Here is a 14,084-nt window from a genome sequence, read left to right as displayed (position 1 = left end):
AGAAAATTGTGAGTTTTGAAGTGATAGACTTTCAATTGAAATATAAGAAGGTAGAATGTAAAGGTTCTGAGTATGGGCTTTATTGTTAGATAATACAAGATAAAACTCTGCTCCGTACCATAAGACCTTAAGTGGTCATGGCCAATCTCAATTAGCCTTAGGTTTCTCATTTATAAATGGGAATAATGATAATAATACCTAACATTGGTATTTTGAGAATGAAACAAAATAATTAATGTAAAGTACTTGGAAATATTCCTTGCACATAATACATGGTCAATAAATACTAATTATTTTATACTTGTTATTATTAACAAATGACTAGATGACAATTTCAGATTTAGTAGTATAATTTATATTCGTGAATATGAAAGTTGAGATTGTAGAATGAAAAGAAGTTTATTTATTTATTTATTTATTTATTTATTTATTTCATGGTGAAAAAATTTATGTTTAGATTTATAGCCGGCTGGACTCAGTTTACATGATCCCAATTTTGTTGGCAATATCCAAAGCATCATAGTCAGGAGCCAGTCGAACATATGCTTTCTTCTCTCCATCAGGCCTGCTCAAGGTGTTGACCTTGGCCACATCAATGTCATAGAGCTTCTTCACAGCCTGTTTGATCTGGTGCTTATTGGCCTTGACATCCACAATGAACACAAGTGTGCTGTGGTCTTCTATTTTCTTCATGGCTGACTCAGTAGTTAAGGGGAACTTGATGATGGCAAAGTGATCAAGCTTGTTTCCTGGGGGCGCTCTTTCGAGGATATTTGGGCTGCCTCTGGAGACGCAGGGTCTTGGGTCGTCGGAATGTAGGTGACGTCAGAATCTTCTCTTTTTTTGTGACTGTGCACGCCTCTCAGCACCGCTTTCTTAGCTTTCAAAGCCTTTGCTTTGGCTTCGGCTTTGGGAGGGGCAGGGGCTTCCTTCTTCGCCTTCGGCGCCACCTTCGTGAAAGGGCTGAAGAGAAGTTTAAACATGAACAGAGTAAAAATTATGACAGGCAATAAACCATATCATAGAGAAAATCTGAATGAAAATACTCACCCCTCTGAAGCTCACTCTAATTTTAATCAAAAAAGACCACTGACATGTAGGAATAAAACTATGACCAGCCCCATTGGAAAGGCTAACATTTATCAAGTACTTATTTTGTGCCAAACTTTAATATGTATTATCTCATCTATGTAACATTCCATTCTATTAGTATCTCCATTAAATAAGTGAGGATGTTGAAATATGGACTTAAATAGTTGTTCAAAATCACAAAGCTTACATGTTATTAAGCAAAGATCTGGCTACAGACACTCTAGAACCCAGGTGTTTAGATACTATACTCTGTAATCCAAACTGCATATTCAGAAATAGGAAAAAATACAGCTGAATGACTTTGAGTGACTCTTTTTAAATACCCTATCAAAGTGTACAAGTATGGTGGTTTGAATTAGATAATTTCTGCAATCTCAGATATCTTAATACTTTAAATTAAATTTAAAATTCATGTATGTTACTTAACAATTTTGAATTGGTCCATTTGTTTTTCAAGGAAGCAATGGCTTAGTAAAAAATTTTTATGGAGAATAAAAGTTTTAGTTGACAGAAACACATCCGAGGCCCTCTAGGCACAACTGAAATATAATTCTGTTGAAGTCTGTAAATAATAACCTACAAATGAAGACTCTAGAGAATTTTATAATAATATTTTGTGTACAATACCTTTTCTTGAAATATCTCAGTGGACTTTATTATGAATTATAATTATAATCAAGCTTCAGAATATCCCTTTGAAAGTTTTGTGTGTGTGTTTTACCATTACAGATAGTAGGAGGAATATTAATTTTTCAAGGTCATTCAAAGAGTCAGAGGCTGTAGTAGGAATAGAATAAAAGGTTTCTAACTCAAGTCATCTGATAAATATCACCATGGGTTTACAAAGGGTTTGGCAAAGAACATTAAATTGTCAGAAGAAATCACAGTTGATGAAAGAAGTAAGTATACTGCAGGAAGGTCAAAGTAAGGAACTTTGAAAGTTTTAATTTGTTTAAGAAGTTTAAGAATATTCTTACTTCTGTGCTCTCCATATGCATCTCAGTTGTTCCATAATTCAAAATAATGAAGAAATTAAGAGGAAAAACAAATCCGAAATTGAACTTCTCCTGAATTTCATATTTCTAACTGAAATATCAGTGACAGCAAGAGAAGTTCTTTCTATAACTATCTTAAAATAAATAAGAGGCATTTATTTTATGTACAGTCTTGGAATTAAATATATAAATCAACAAGTAATTGTTTTTTCAATTTGGAATGGTATAATCATTAAAGTTTGAAATATAATTAAAAATATAAAATGTAAATTTAGTTGCAGAAAGCAAATGATTTTTATGGAATGTTCAAATAAATGTCTAAAAAACAATTTTAGTTTGGTTTCATAATTTAAGTAAAATAGAAGTTAAGAAGTTATGGCAAGGAAGAAGTAATCTTCAAATATAGGATACTTTACTTATTCTATACTTAATCTGAACTACTTTGCCCTCCCTTTTATAGGACTTTCAATGGATGTATAAAAGAACTAATGAGGTAAAAATCTGACTAGAGAAAGTTGAATTGAACAAACTTCCATTTTTCTCTAACCCTGTGCTTTGACTTAATCCATCAATTTTAAAATACATATAGTGAGTGATATGGTACAAATATAGTTCTTTTACCTCATCACATTAAAGAATGGAAACATAATTTTTATCACTTTTAAAAACAACAAAAATCTAATGTATCTAAAAATCAACATAAAATTCAGAATAAAATTTTTAACAATATATCCCATGTATTTAATTAAATTTAGAAATTATCCTTTAATATATTTCACATGGTATTATGACGACATTAGTAATATAATGAGGTTCAGAGATAATGTTTTTTCTCCAATTTTCTCAAAAGGTCAGATTTGTCTAATTTCTCTGAGTTAGTTGGGGTAGAATTAGAATATACTACAAAGTTATAACTTTCTCTACTATAAATAATAAGCTGTTTCTTTTTCTTTCTGTATAGATGCTTTTGAAAACCATAGATATCATCAAATCACTAGATATTTTTTCCCAAATGATATCCCAAATTTTGTGCTTCTAGCTCATTTTAACCGATGAAATGAATGTCAGATAATGAAAGGTCAAAAGTGCAGAGGAGATTCCTGAGAATAAATGTGATTGCTATCCAGTGCAATGCCCTAAAAATGATACAAAGAAATGATTCATAGGAATTATCTGAATAAAGTCATTTTTTTCACATAAAATTGTTTCAATCCCAGTCAATTTGCAATCAGTTCAACTTCTCTTGACACTCTTTGAAGGACAAGAACCATTCTGTATTTCTCTGCAAAGCCCATTTACAATGACACAGCACAGCTTATACTTAACCATTCCATTAACAAAATGCTACTCATCCAACCTTCAAAACCATGCAGTGGTGCCAAAAAAGAAAACACATTTTAATCCATCAGTAAATAGACAATCCGATGTAACATTTACTGAGAAATTTCTCTGTTACAGGAACCATACTAAGTTTTATATGTCATGGAGTCCAGGGTGGTATACAGTGGTTAAGAACACACTCAATGAAAAAAAAAAAAAAAAAAAAGAAAAAAAAAAAAAAACCACAAACAAAAAAAAAAAAACACACACACTCAATGGACTCCGCCTGTTTTTGTTTTTGTTTTTTTGCGGCCCACCTCCTCCCCCGCCCCCAGCCTGGTTTTAATAGTTGATCTTACTATACTTATATTTAAAAAATTCCATGTCCAAATAAACCCTTCAATTACCTGAGAGCCTTCTCTAGATCCTCCGATAGGCTTGCTGGGGTTTTTTGCATTTTTTTGTTTTTTAGGTTTTTTTGGTTTGCATTTTTTACTTTTTATAATTCTATGCTCCCTGACTAATTCTTGAAAATAACACTAAAGTTTGAACAGTGCAGTTCAAACTGAATTCTAAGAAGATCCCCATGATTATAATTACAGCTTTTTAGTGTACCCGTGCATAAAACCCACTCCCCTTTGGTGCAGTTGAGACTGAACACTCACTCTACCATTAAACAGCATGCCACGCCTGTGATTAGATTATGCTATATGGCAAAGATTAAGAGATTCTGCAGAAGTCATTAAAGCCCTTAATGGCTTGACTTTAAGTAATCAAAAGGGAGATTGTCTTGAGTGAGCCTGATTTATTCAGGTGAGTCCTTTAAAGAGATAAGAAGCAGTGGAGGGATTCCAGATTTAGAGCAATTCAATGCAGTAGAGATGTGCTCCTTCCAGCCTTAAAGAAGCAAACATAATGTGAGATGGCCATGTGGCATGACGGCCTCTAAAAAGTGGAGTGGAGTGGTTTTTGGCTAACAATAAGCAAGAAAACTGGGACCTTAGTCTCATAACCGTAAGAAAGCAAACTCTGCCAACAACCAATGAGTTTGGAAGGGCTCTTTGTACCTCAGATGATATCATAACCGCCAACCAACACCTTGGTTTCAGCCTGGTGAGATCCTGAGCAAAGGTGCCATCTATTCCATACCCAGACTCTGGGCCCTCCAAAACTATGAGATAATAAATTTCTGTTGTTTTAAGCTACTAAATTGTATAATTTGTTACTCAGTAATAGCAACTAATAGAACCAGTGATGTAATTTAACAACACAGTTTTAAAAACATTTAGCTTGGTTTGGGACCTGGGCACACCTACATTCTCATCTATTCCATCTGTTTAGGGAAATACTTTTGTGACTATAATGCAGATTGTTAAGGCCGCCACATTAAATTTCATTAAAAGGTTATGCCTTCCCATACAAATGAATACTTAATAAGAAACAATAATGTACTTATTTTGATCCTGAAATTTAAGTAGATAATTTTAAAATATTAGTGCTATGTATTTTGCTTGATATTCTTGAAAGAAAAAAATGGAATAGAACCAACTTCAAATAAGTTTATAATCTGATTGACAAGAAATAATTATCATTTAGAAAGTGGCTTACCTACAAATATTAAACAATTCTCAACACTCATTGGCATCACCATTTTAGCTCAAGGTAATTATGCAACAGAATTTCATCCATTGAGACTTGAGTGGTGGTCCACTGGTGCTACTATATCTCTCAGTTTATTCCTTCCTGGAGTAGAGGTTTCATACTTAGGAAAGTGGCAACCATCTTGCAGCATAAGGGAAAGGCAAGACATCCTACAATTATGTCCAACATCTACCTTTACATTTATTTTAGATAGAGAAAAAAATGTATTTGTTTAGACTAATAATGGTTGAGTTTTCCATTACTTGTGGTGAAAGTTTCATAACTGCCAAATTACAATGTCATAAGGCCCTATTCATTCACATAGAGTAGAGCCTAAAATACTCATAATATGTTGTTACAAATAGAAAGGCAGTATAGAATGGGACAATCTCAGTCTCAGTTCCCATTTCCTCATCTTTATCTATGCACACTAAGCATTTAGTACATTTACTTTTAATGTACTCTCTAAGCTTAAAAAAGAATGGAGGTATCATGGCAGAAAACTTGATTAATTTGATTACATAGTCTATAAGACTTTGAAAATTAAAATGAAAAAAAAAAACCCTTCAGCAATAGCTATTGAAAGCACTTATTAGTGTGTTTAGTTTATTTAATTGAAGGGTTTTTTGGTACTCTTTATTCTTTCAAAAACAGGATTTGAGAGGGCTTTCAGATACATGTACATTATCACAACAGGTACTGATTAGTGACTACTTAAAAGTTGAAGTTAATGGAATACATGATCAAACTAAAAATGTAATTAGAAGCACCAAAGTATTCTAATATAACTAATGCTAGTCTGTAAGTTCAACTTTTAGATTCTTAAAGAAATAAGAGTAACAAAACCACCCTTATCTCCATGCCCAATGGCTAATAATATACTAACCATTAAGAAGATGCATAATTTTTTATCTCTGAGATTGAATTTTCTCGTGATGTTTGTACATCATCTTAGAATAGCATCCATTCATTAAAAGCAACAGCCCAGTCTAATAGCCAGTTCTTTTAAAGCAAATTGAAAGGACAGTTCAGCAAATGGCTTTCGCATATAAAGACCTTATTAAATCAATAAAGAAGACATTAAAACCCTGAAAAGAATAATAGACAAAGAATATGAACTCTAATTTTTATATTAAGGACAATAGATGGTTTATATATGAAAAAAAGTTGGCCATACTAGTAATCAAAGATAGGTAAATTAATGCAAGAAAACATGTTCTTGCTATTACTACAGATTTTAAAAATAATTATAATAATGGACTTTAGTCAATATATTGTATATTGTACTGACTATAGTACAACTTAAAGAGATTCATACATTGTCTGTTGCAGAGCAAAATGTTCATCCTTTGGGAGGAGAATTTTTCCACCTGCATTTAGAAGCCTTAAAGATGTTCATATCTTTTGACCCAGAAATTTATTTGAGGAAAACTATCCTAAGAAAATTAAAGCCAAATTTTGAGAATACTCTTTCTGTTTGTAACAGAAAAACTCAGAAGAGCTATAGATGCCTAACAGAATATTAGTTGTCCTTTAAAACATTTGTTTAAAAGTTGAAATTACTTGGGGGTACCTGGGTGGCTCAGTGTTTGAGCATCTACCTTTGGCTCAGGTAGTGATCTTGGGGTCCTGGGATCAAGTCCTATATCAGACTCCTCACAGGGAGACTGCTTCTCCCTCTGCCTATGTCTCTGCTTCTATCTGTGTATCTCTCATGAATAAATAAAATCCTTAAAAAAAAAGTTGAAATTACTTGATAAATCTTAAGAAAAAAACAACTCTGATATGCTTACAAATATATGTATTATAATATAAATATGTAAAATATACCTTTAAAGAAAATAATATGGATGTGCTTAACATGGATAAGATTATAAATATATAACTGTAAATATAGGACTTGAAATAGTGCCATAGTTAAAAAGTAGGTTTTGGGGGATGCCTGGGTGGCTCAGCAGTTGAGCCTCTGCCTTCAGCTTAGGGCAAGATCCCGAAGCTCCGGGATGGAGTCCCCCATTGGGCATCCTGCAGGAAGCCTGTTTCTTCCTCTGCCTATGTCTCTGCCTCTCTCTGTGTCTCTCATAAATAAATAAATAGAATCTTTAAAAAAAAGTAGGTTTTGGAAACAAGTCATATGTCTAGCACATAATAAGCAATAACTGATAATGTTATTTTATGTTGGTTATTGAAAAAAAAAAAGCCTGAAAGAAAATTAAGCAAAAATGTAGATCATTATTATATTTGGATAGTGGACAGGTAGCTAATTTTTAATTTTTAAATTAAAATTCTCCAAAAAGAGAAAATGTTACTTCTAAAGAAAAATTAAATAAGGTGAAATATACAATGCTAGAAACTCATAGTTCTTCTCTCCCTTCTCCAATGAAAATCATAGTTACTTAGATAGCTCATTATGGTTACATTTGTAAACAATTTGTTCTAAAATGAGAATACCAGTTAAATTTAACCCATAATGAGGAGTGTATACATTAAAACTGAATGTACAGTTACAAAAGTCCTTGTCCGTTACCCATAAATCAACCCAACAGAGCCTACTTCCTTGGAATCCACATTACTTAACTATGTACAACCAAAACAAAACTTACTGTTATAGGACTATGAAAATTTAGGAAGAACAGAGAATTAGTATCAAAGTTCTATTTAATTATAAATTTGGTAGTTATTGATTAGAAGCCTGAAGTATGTAGTCAAGAAATTTTGATCACAAAGTAGTATAAGCACAGCATGAGTATATTCTCAGACATAATTCTGAATCACAGTTGGGTGTGATGTGAATAAAGCTGACAAAGACAATGATTTGTACAGTAAAGCCATGTTTCTTATAGAGTGAGCATCAAATCAAAGCTGGGTTCAAAGTAAAGTTATGCTACCTAAAAAATAAAACACCAATTAAATGCACACTTATACACAGAATATGAGGTAAACCTCAGGAAAGTAGAATTCCTAGCAATATTAATGACAAGTAGGACTACAATAGAGAAACTAACAATATAGTTCTCTTTAGGCAAAGCTTTTGCAGGTTATTCAATTTTAAACTAAAAACATGCTGCAGATGCAATTATTCATGACATCATGAAGCCACTTACTGTAATTATAACATTAATATCAATTTCTAATAATTTTAGTATTTATAAAATTAAATGAGACTAAAACATTCAAATAACTATTTACATCAGTCTTGTATATAATGTGTTTGTCCCAAATGTTGCATTCTCACCTGGCCTCCTGCCTCACTTTTGCAAGGGTCTCAAATTCTTTTGAGATTTAGTCAAATAGAGTCATTGACAGAGTATGTGGATTGGCACATGTAATATTCAAAACTACAAATGATGTCAAAGTGGAAGTCACTGAATGAAGGTTAACCCCATCATTTTATGTGAGACCTTGAGATTAAAGGAATGTATCTGATGAAGATGACAGAGGTAACTAGTAGCAGAGTAGAAGCACAACCAATTCCTTCAAGGTCCAATCCAGCGTGCTTTTTGCAAAGAATGATGCATACAAGGCTCCTACATATATTTTTTTTTCTGGTTATGATTATTTTCTTCATCCGAGAGGGGGGAAAGAGCAATTTACACCAAGCTAAGTTTCCAGGCAAATCATAGTTCACAGGCTGGATAAGTCAAGACACGCAGGCCAGAAAAAGGTCATGAATTACTCAACTTAAAAATGTACTCAGACTTCAGTCCGTCTAATGGTATCATATACCTGCACTGTGGTTTTGTTATTTTAGAGACTTTAGAATCATCATCTACCCCATCTCTACACTCTACCACCTTGTTAACAGACATAAACCACAAGGATTATCCTGCACCAAACATAGGAGACCGTTTATAAACAAACCTCCTCTTTGACTATTGAAGTGGTGTGGTAAAGCTGTCTTCAGTTAAGTGAAGTGGACACAAACTTATTTGAAATCCTGAAGTCTCTCTAGAGAGATACAAATAAATATTTAAAGTAGTTAATGTAGGAAAAACTTCTTTTAAATTTTGAAGTACAGGGCTTTATATAATCTTTGAATACTGAGTAATACCGAAAACAGGAGCTCATTTCAGCCCCTCCTTTATTAAAACAAGCAAACAAGGAAACAGAAAAAAAAAACAAAAAACAAAATTTCCCCCAACTCAATTTGCTCCAACAGACCCAAGGAATCGTCTATTCTCACTGATCTATCTCCTAATCATTGTTTTTTCAACTCACTCTGAAATTGCTCTTTTCAAGGTCACTAATAACTTCCATTTTGTCAAATAACAGTCATTCAAGAATGACCTTCTACTCCAAATCCCAGCAGCATTAGACACAATTGACTATCTTTCTCTTGAAACACTTTTTTTGTCTTGGCTTCTGTGGATACACATTTCTTCTGTTTTGTACTTCTGCCTAAGAGATCATTTCTTTTTAGTGTGGTAGATAAGTAAGTAAATAGGTGGACAGATAAATAGACTTTAAATAAGGAGAGTTAGAAAGCTATTCCAGAAGGGGAGTAGTTTTGAAGCATAGGTAGAATTTTTAAAGGCAGTTGGGAGAGGGTATAGAATTCCATTTGGAGAGATTTATCATATTTCAGAGCAAAGAATAGAGAGATTAATAAGGACTTAATATTTACTTTGAATTCACGTTTGTTAATTAAGTTGAACTTTTTTCAAGGGAAATAACAACAATTCTCTACTGCATTTCTGAGAACAGAAAGAATTAAAATACTTCAAAGGTAGGACAGTTACACCTTAACCTTTTTTAATGTCAAGGATAAATGCAAATTTAAATGCATTGCATCCAATTTTAATTTTCCCCCAAATGATACTCTAAATAGCTCAGAAATACTATATTGTGCAAAGTAGTTAAAATGATAATTATAATTTTATTATCTTATAAAATGAAAAGCAGGAGATACCATACACATACCTGTAAGTACTAAGAGGGAGAAATGGACAGAATGTTACCTACACATGTTTAAATTAAGAATAAACTTATGAAAAAAAAAAAGAATAAACTTATGATGTATGTCTGAATTCCAGTTGACTCACATGTCACTTGAACTCTTACATTTAGTACTTGGTCAGTAAATATGTAATAAATCCCTAGAATTATACGGGAGAACACTTATAAAAAGGGTTTCAGAATACCAGAGCCCAGTTCTTATTTTCTGACACTGAAGATCGCAATAATGGGAGGACAATCCTCATCATCTTTACAATTGTCACTTAAACAAAGGAACTGCTCTTGATTATTGAATTCAAACTTCTGTGAGTCCAATCCAACTACTATCTGTCACTGTGTTCAATATTGGTGGGCATAGGAATGACTATTACCAGGCCCTTTGTACTAAAAAGGACAAGGAAATGGCAAAGTATATAATACAAGTTCAAGACACAGTTTAGATTGAATGTACATTTTGGAAAGACAACCTTACTTTTTATTAAATGCAAAGTACACACCTGAGCCTTTCAAAAACTGGAAATTGAAATGGTTCTTCCCTATTGCCCATCTGAAATATAGGAGCTAGTTGATATGTATTATACCAAACAAAACAAAGAGATAATAGGTTTCATTGCAGCAGAATGGGTCAACCTGTTAGCCTGTTTCCCATAGGCAAAGAGGTATCTGCTTGCATGGACTTGGCTGAGTGATAAGAAGAACTTACGTGAGGCAGTCAAGACACCTCTTGGCTGACCTCCTGGCAAAACCCATTGCCTCAAAGACTCTGAAAAGACACTTCGGAGTTGATCATCTCTAAACAGAGAGGCAGTTCAGGAATCTATGTTTAGGCTATACTCCCCCTTAAGTCCCTCATAAATTATACTTAAAATTTGCAGGGTGACTTACAATATCTTTTGAGTGGAAATAATCTTCAAAAATGGTTATGAAATATAGAAAGATTAATGAATGACTTAGAAGCTCTTAAAATTAAAGTATTCTAAAGAAATAAAATTGTATAGAAATGATGTTTTACACACACATACACAATAAAGTAATCTAACTTCTGCTGGTTCTGGTTGAGTTTTGAAACAATTAGTATGATCCATTCCTTATAGCTTCTATTTTTAGTTTTCAGCCATTAGTAAATAGAGAAATGAGATTTTATCTTATTCTACCAATAATTTAAGATTAATATAAGACTGTTACTACCAGCTATCATAAACAAATCAGATTGTACTAAATACCAATTTAAAATGGGAAGTAGGTAAAAGCTACACATAATCAGGGGCAGTCTCTGAATGTAATCAGGAAGAGTTGGTGATTTCTATATCATTTCACAGATTAGTACTCTTCATACTTACCATGGTTTCTTGCCCACCCCCCAAAGTTAGATACTTGACTTTATTAGCAAACCAAAAAGGGTTTCATCTCTCAGAAAGGTTGCTAAAAGGTGAAATGACTAATACATAAAGTCATGCTGCTGTTTAATTGATTTATGATAAGAAATGTGCCTCTCTTGGGGTCAGCGGGGTGGTGGCATAACCACCCAGTCAGATGTAGGCAAGAGCCAATTTCTACTTAGACGGATTCTTGTCAGGCAAGAGATCAGAATAAGAAGAGATATTAGTGCAGGTAATTATGACATCCAGCTGAGACTGGAATGATCTTGCCAATGGGACTGGGATACTGAAAATCCCTTGAATATGATTCCTTTCCCTTAGATAATGACTTGATAGGCATTGCCAACATTTTGATGTTTTTTTAAGCCACAAATGAAAAATCTGCTCTTTAATTGATATTGTCTCTTTAGACGTGGTTATCATATTTTATTTAGTAAGAATCTAGTTTTACTTGATTTTGAGCCTTTGTCTTTTTTAGCCTATGCACACATATCTAAAACAATATGTGCAACCCTCATAAGGTGATTGCCCTTAAGAAGCTCCTGAAAAACATTCACTCTAGCCCTTAAGAGTCCTCCATTCCAATACCCCACTGAAGAACATAGTGCAAAGACCTTTACGAAGATTGCATGGAACTGTAGTCATGTTTAAAAATTGAAGGGCCATGCTCCAGGTAAAGTCTTGACATTTTCATGTCCTTTTAACTTACCTATTGCTATGAACTAAATTGTTGTCCCTATAAAATTCATATCCTAAAGCCCTAATCCCCAGTGTGATGGTATTTAAAAATGAGACCTTTGGGAGGTAAATAGGGTTAGATGAAGTCATGAGGGTGGCACCCTCATAATGATACTAGTGCCCTTATCAAAAGGTACAAATAGAAAGGCAAGCCTGAATGTCTTACAAATATTGGTAATATATTTATCTGGCAAATAATTTATATCCAGAATATATAAACAATTGTTGTCCTGGATTAATAATAAAAGGGAAAAATCCAATAAAAAATGGACGAGTTGAAACAGCTTACAAAAGTTCTATAAATGGTCAATAAGAATATAAACATGTGTCCAACATCATAAAGCATCAGGAAATGCAAATGAAAACCAAAATTAAATGTCACTCTGATTGAAGAGATTTTAAAAGAGTTGGAAATAGCCAAATTGAGAAGATAAAAGTAGTGAACTCTCATGTCTTGCTGATGGAAGTGGAAAATAATATAATCACTTTGGAAAACTGTTTTCTAGTTCCATATAAAGATGCACCCACTTTATCATTCCAATAACTCTATCTTGGAGTATTTACTTGAGATAAACAAAAACACACATCCACAAAGTGACTCATGTAAGAAATCATTAACAGTTTTACATAAAATATCAAAAAGTAGAAGCAACCTAAATATCCATCACCAGGTGAATGGTATATTCATATAATAAACACATACTCAGCAACAAAAAGTCAAAGAAACTACTAATACAATACTATGGATGAATGTCAGAAATGCTGAGAAACGGATACACGTATCTTTTTGACTGATGACAACCTTGTATATACTAGTAGGGGATGAATACTTTTTGTCAAAATTCACAAATTGTATTTACATCAAATTAATAATCTTTGAAGTATAAGAAGTGAGACACTGAAGAGTAAAAATAATGAATGTATTTTATGAAGTTCTAAAGCAGGTAAATCTACCAGTGATTGAAAGGAGAACAGCATAGAAGGGATCATAGATGGGAACTAGGGAACTTTCTGGGGTTAGACTATTGATGTATATCTTCACTTGGTTGGAGGTTACATTGGAGTTCACATTTTTAAAGACTAAATTGAATTGTAAATTAATGCTTGTCAATTTTTATCATATATATAAAAATAGAAAAATCTATTGTTTTGGTCTATTTCTCTATTTTTGTGTTAATAGCACTCTTTCTGAATTATTGATGCTTTATAATAAGCCAGGATATCAGATAGTATGTGTCCTCAAATATTTTTTCTTCCAGATTTCTCTTGGCCACTCCTGTGCTTTTCTATTTCCATATATATTTTAAGATCAGCTTGTCAGTTCACAGACAGACACAAACGTACTTTGACTGCTATTGCGTGAAATCTATAGATCAATTTGGGTAGAATTATAATTTTTACAATATAGCCTTCTAATCCATAGCTATTTAGATCTTGTTAAACTACTTTGAGTATTGCTTTGTAATCTTTCTGTTTAGAAATTTTGCATAATTTTGTTAGATTCATTCTTAGATATTTAATGTTTTTTGAGCCTTTTTTTTCTTTTTTTTTTTTTTTTGAGCCTTTTTTTTCAATGGCATTTTGCAATTGTTGCTTATAGGAAAGTATATCAGCAGATTTTTTTAATCATAATCTCTGAAAGCTTGCTAAATTTCAGTTTTGTATTAATGCTTATATTTTAACTTTTTATATTTATACACCTATAAAATTTTTATCTATATACATATAAAACTTTTTCTGATTTTGTTTAGATTTTACTTATTTGAGAGAAAGAGTACACATGGGATGGGGGGAGGGGCAGAGGGAGAGAGAAAAGCAGGCTCCCCACTTATTCCATCCTAGGACCTCAGACCTCAGAATCATGACTTGAACTGAAGGCAGATGCTTTTTTTCCATAGCAATGTCATACTTATGCATTTCTGCTCCACTATCCACCTCTATCATTCTGTTATTGTCTCCCCAA

General features: G+C 32.8%; 1 long non-coding RNA gene across 1 annotated transcript in view; it reads right to left on the bottom strand.

Annotated features, from left to right (window-relative positions):
* Positions 1–398: 398 nt before the first annotated feature.
* Positions 399–14,084, bottom strand: part of LOC144320526 (uncharacterized) — a 230,320-nt gene continuing 216,634 nt past the window's right edge. Inside the window, exon 4 of the long non-coding RNA XR_013386157.1 lies at positions 399–963. This is a non-coding gene — a long non-coding RNA (uncharacterized LOC144320526). The remainder of the gene's footprint in view (positions 964–14,084) is intronic.

Source organism: Canis aureus, chromosome 9, assembly GCF_053574225.1.
Source record: "Canis aureus isolate CA01 chromosome 9, VMU_Caureus_v.1.0, whole genome shotgun sequence".
NCBI classification, from domain to species: domain Eukaryota; kingdom Metazoa; phylum Chordata; class Mammalia; order Carnivora; family Canidae; genus Canis; species Canis aureus.
The sequence above is the reverse complement of the archived record's forward strand: the minus strand, read 5'-3'. Positions and strand labels throughout refer to the sequence as shown.